This window comes from Onychostoma macrolepis, chromosome 21 (genome assembly GCF_012432095.1).
Source record: "Onychostoma macrolepis isolate SWU-2019 chromosome 21, ASM1243209v1, whole genome shotgun sequence".
Lineage (NCBI taxonomy): Eukaryota > Metazoa > Chordata > Actinopteri > Cypriniformes > Cyprinidae > Onychostoma > Onychostoma macrolepis.
This window is the reverse complement of record NC_081175.1, coordinates 1,225,086-1,230,745: the sequence shown is the minus strand read 5'-3', so window position 1 is coordinate 1,230,745 and position 5,660 is coordinate 1,225,086. Positions and strand designations below refer to the sequence as shown.

The window sequence follows — 5,660 nt, the reverse complement described above, 5'->3', positions numbered from 1 at the left end:
TCCCACAAGGATTTCAACATCATATCTGAAAAAATAAATAAATAAATAAAAAACTTTATTTGTGTTTAAATTCAAACAACACAGACTAAACCTGATTGGTTCCAGAGCCATTGAACGGCTCTAATTGGTTCGTAGGATAATGAGCTCGCAGTAGAGAGCTTAGTAAATCAAATATGATGTTTGTGCAAATGTCCCTTGAATGTGAATATAAGTCTAAATTTAAACAGTATTATATAGAGCGATCGTGTCTCTTTAGGGCGCTTGGAGGAAACCACGCAATTCATATGGATTACTTTGGCAATGTTTTTGAACCTTTTTGAAACGTGAACATCTTTGATGAATCTTTTCATCGGAGGAACATAAATCTCTCAGATTTCATTAAAATATCTCAGCTTTTCTTTTGAAGATGAACGAAAGTCTTAGATGGTTTGGAGCATTTTAAGGGTGAGTGATGACATAATTCAAATTGTTTTGGGGGAACTATGAAATTAATTAGAAAATATAGCGGTATGTTCTTATTTTTACCAGCTTCTGCAAGCGTGTATGGCGTCTGGCTTTTGGAACCTCACTGTGACTTCAGGTAAGATTTGTATTTAATTAACGTTATTTGTCTGTACCAGTCGTGTTTTTGACAAATGCATTGGCAGAAAAAAATAAATTAAATAAAATTAGTCATTATAACATGTACAACATTAACAGTTTTTATTTGCAACATGAAGTGTATTTATTTCTGATTTCCTGAACAATTTGGCTTCATTGTAATGATGTTAATGATCTTTGAAATAACCGTGATTATGAACATATAGTTACTTTGTCTTGAGCTGATCAGCAAACTGTGGTAGTGTTGGTTGATTGGTGTTTATATTTGTTCAAGCTTGACAACCTTAACGACTTTATTTTCTAATATATAGTTCTCATTGCAGATAAAAACAGAGATTAAATTGTAAGAAGGGCTGCTTGTAAGAGCATACAGTACATCTGAAACTGCTGAGGCTGGGAAGGTTTTTGACTATATTTCCGACCAGGTACATTGTTCTGTCATTCTTAAATAGAAAACAAATCATCAATCATCATTTGCCTTTTTTTGTGCGTGTGAGAAATATTAACATTTGTTTTTCAGATCAGCTGCTATAGAAGACAAACTGAAATCTGAGTGCAGAGACAAGCAAAGGAATAGTAAGTATATTTTAATATCGTATCACCTCTGTTATAGAGATTTTTGAATCAGGCCTAATGGAGGATGATTCGGTCAATCTTGGAAGAAAAATGTTAGCAACGTGTCCATTCCAGGTGGCTAATTTGTGCTTCCTTTCAGTCATTCATGTAAAAATCCGTTATCTAATTTTGTTTCAGTTTAGTTTTTTTCTAAAGCTGCAAGGCACTTGTGCAAAATATTGTATGCCAGGACGACTAGGCTGTGCCCAGGTCTCTGGAACCTGCGACGACGCTCAGCTCCATCGGCCCTCCGTCTGCGCCTTTGGATCCACCAGCTCTGTCTCCATCAGTCGGCCCCCAGATGTCAGCAGCCACACCATTTACATATTGGCTCCTCCCTCCCTCGATTCTGCTGTGTGTTGTCAGCACTGGGATGCTCTGGGTCTGTGCCATGTGCCAAACTCCATCTAAGCCGCCAGGGCATCATCGTCATCCTCCCATCACCATCCCTTCACCACATCCTGCCATCATCCCCCACCTTTGCCTCTCACCATTCCTACACCATCTCCTCGTCCACCTCCAAAACCCCCTCCATCCCTCCCTATTCTGTTGCTTGAACTTTATTATCTTCACTCTTTGTACACACATCTATTCACTTCTGCACTTAGTTTTTCTGTAAATTTTTGTTTTTTTTCTTCAGAAAATTGCGTTGTAATTTTTATTTATTCATTGATGTAAAATTCATAACTTTTCAGTAATACAGGTATAACTTAAATGTTCTACAAATGGATAAGATAGCTTTTCCATAGCATTTGTCTTTTTTTTCATTTATTATAATGTTTTTTATATAATGTTTTAAAATGTACTTGAGTATGTTTGTAGTAATACAAATATACTATAAACATACTTGTACTTGTATTTTTCATACATTTAATAGTATATTTTTTTGTTTTTCACCAAAGTATATATGCCGCTGTACTTTTTTTAATGTACTTTATGAATATTTGTAATGTACACAATATGTAATACATTAAAGTTTTCTAGATATCAAAGTGTACGTGTGTGTATATACTGAAAATATAATACTAATAAATATAATATAATATACTAGTAGTGTAATGCTAATGCATTTCTAATGAGCTGAAATATAATTGAAATGTACTTGAAGCACATTAAAATGATGCTTCAAATATATTCTACCTGTAGTTCATGAAGTATTAAAAGTACATTTTAAATGTATTTTAAGAAATACACTTAAATTGCACTAAATATACTTAAAGTGGTTCCAATTTAACACAATTTCAATATATTAAATATATTACAATTAGAATGAAATTGAACTTAAACATATCTTGAAATACACTTAATATACTTAAAGTTGTTTCAAAATAATACATTTAATATGCACTTAGTATAGTATAATATAAATATTAGTGGTGGGCCGTTATCAGCGTTAACGTGCTGCGTTAACGTGAGACTCTTATTGGGCGATAAAAAAAATATCGGCGTTAATCTATTCTCAAAGTTGGGTTGGGAGCTGGGTCTATACTACTCAAGCTATGATGACTTTCACCTCGATATTTTAGCGCGGATGTATACCTAGCAGAATTGCACTGTAGGGGGCGAGAACGAGTCTTCGAACCTGTGTGTATGCGTGCTAACATGGATGCAGCTATGAAGCCGCCGGGTTTGCTTCAGGGAAAATGTATTTTTAAGAAGCTTCCCAATGGAAATCGGCAAGTCATTTCTGTCTCTACGTTACATGGTCGCGCTCTCTGTATCGCGCGCACAGCGGAGTTCCGCCTCGGTTCGCACACACACACACACACACACAAACAAGCGTGGCGCACACACAAGTGAGCACACTCCCACTCCTATTTGTAAATATTAAGCCGCAAAAGCGTCTATCTAAATATGACTTCTGTGTGTCTCTGTGTTAATGTATGGCGCAGGACGCACGGGTTTGTTCACTACTCATACAGAAGACCGGCGTGGCGCTTGCGGCGATATTAACGTCTGTCGTCTCACTAAATGAGGACATAAATACATGAACAACATCTCCAGAACTGCTCTGAGAGTCACTTCATGAGCATTCGAGCGTTTCATTTAAGAAAAACTATCCTCACGGCAACCCGTCAAAATAAAAGTTCGGTTTCACTTGAAGACATTGGGCAGAACGTAATAGGCTACTACTACTAAAACTATTAAAACCTTATCTTTAAGGAATAATCATACAATGTCTTCAATGTTATTATCAATATTAAATTCTTGATGACTGCTAGTTGTTTACTTATCTACTTGGCAGAATTCAAATGAGCCATTTTAATCTAGATTAATCTAGATTAATTCCAAGATTACAGTGAGATTAATCTAGATTAAAAAAAATTAATCTATGCCCACCACTAATAAATATATTAAGTGTGTCTGAAACACAATTTATATATATTTCTTTTTCACCTGGGGCGGCAGCTAGTAGTGCCAGTGTTCACTCCGGAAGTATCACGGTCAAAAGAGCACACTTTAAGAGCCAGTTGCGCTCGTGCCATGGCAGATTCGCTATTATATTATATGGCTATTATACACAGCGGAATTTGCAAGCGCAAAGACTGAACGCGTCTCCAGAGAGGAAACGGATCTGCTCGTGCATGCCCAAGCAAATAGGTAGCCTAATTCTGATAAATGCAATGACTATCCATTATGACATTTATGTAGCTTACACATTAATAATATTTTACATTGTAATCACTTAATTTTTAATATTTGGCATGTTTGTGTGCTGCAGCGCGTCCCTGTGTGTAATAAGCAGAGTGTATGCGCTTTGTGCATATTACTAGCACGCTCTTTAAATAACAGAAAAATACTGTGCCATTGACTTTAGACCAGGTTTTAGTTGGTCAATGGCGCAGTCTATTTCAGTTGCCTCAAAATAGCAACGCGCCAACGATGCGCCTGAACACACCTTGTTTTCTGACCAACATAATATTTATAGATGACTGCCCTTTATATTGAAAGATGCAGCATGCCAAAGGTTGGCAAACAAACGGTAGCTCAGGTAGTTCAAAAAACACATGATGAGAACCACAATGTTACCTGAAATCATGGGCGTCGCTAGACCCCATGTACTGGGGCACGTGCCCTTGGGGCACTTGATAAACAAACTTCTGTCACACTTTATATTAGGTGGCCTTAACTACTATGTACTTACATCAAAAAATAAGTACAATGTACTTATTGTGTTCATACTGTATTGCAAAATACTATTGCTGTTAGGTGGGATACGGGTAAGGTTAGGGACAGGTTTGGTGGTATGGGTAGGTTTAAGGGTGGGTTAAGGTGTAAGGGATAGGTCAACAGAGTAATTATAAATGTAATTACAGAAATTAATTACAGATGTAATTACATATAGGTATTTTTAAAAATATAAGTACAATGTAAAAACATGTATGTACACAATAAGTGTATTGTATAAAATGATTAATTCAAATGTAAGTACATAATAGTTAAGGCCACCTAATATAAAGTGGGACCCAAACTTCATTCTCAGCCATCAGAATCAGGTCTCAGACATCAGATGAAAAGCATTAAATCCCAGGAAAACCTCTGTCAAATTTATGGAATTGCACTAGCCTACTGCACTAGCCTATTTGTGTTTTTATGAAATTAATATTTATTTATTGGAGGGCCAGGGCCTTGTGGAAGCGGAGTGATCTGGGACCGAGGTAGAGCTGGCAGAGCAGGAAGCCAGGGCAGAGTGGACGGGACTGGAACCCACCAGGGCGGAGCCAACGGAACACGAGCCCACCAGGGCGGACCAGACGGGACTTGAGCCCACCAGGGCGGACCAGACGGGACTTGAGCCCACCAGGGCGGACCAGACGGACTTGAGCCCACCAGGGCGGACCAGACGGGAATTGAGCCCACCAGGGCGGACCAGACGGGACTTGAGCCCACCAGGGCGGACCAGACGGGACTTGAGCCCACCAGGGCGGACCAGACGGGACTTGAGCCCACCAGGGCGGACCAGACGGGACTTGAGCCCACCAGGGCGGACCAGACGGGACTTGAGCCCACCAGGGCAGCGCAGAAGACCACCAGAGCCAGATAGTGGACCACCACAGCGGAGCAGACGAAGCAAGTGGAGCAGAAGACCACCACGGTGGAGCAGATAGAGCAGGAGCCCACAACGACGGATCAGGAACCCACAGCAGAGCCTGGGACCTAGGGAGAATGGAGACATAAAGAGGAGAGAGAACATGCACGGACCCAAGGGCCGAGGCAGGGAACACAGAAAGTTAATTGACGGCCTCCATAGATGTGACAGGACAGAACGAGAGTTCATTGATGGTCTCCATAGCCGTGACAGGACAGCACGAGAGTTCATTGACGGCCTCCATAGCCGTGACAGGACAGAACGAGAGTTCAGGGACAGCCCTTCTGGCTGCGACAGGACAGGACGAGGAATCAAGGGCGGCCTCTGTGGCCGTGGCGGAGCAAGACGAGAGTTG

The 5,660-nt window shown here is 40.0% G+C and overlaps 1 long non-coding RNA gene across 1 annotated transcript; it reads left to right on the top strand.

Moving 5' to 3' along the window:
• Positions 1 to 935: 935 nt before the first annotated feature.
• LOC131528482 (uncharacterized) lies at positions 936 to 1,422 on the top strand. Its single transcript, XR_009267851.1, has 3 exons — positions 936 to 1,025; positions 1,121 to 1,176; positions 1,372 to 1,422. It is a non-coding gene; the product is annotated as an uncharacterized LOC131528482 (long non-coding RNA).
• Positions 1,423 to 5,660: the final 4,238 nt, after the last annotated feature.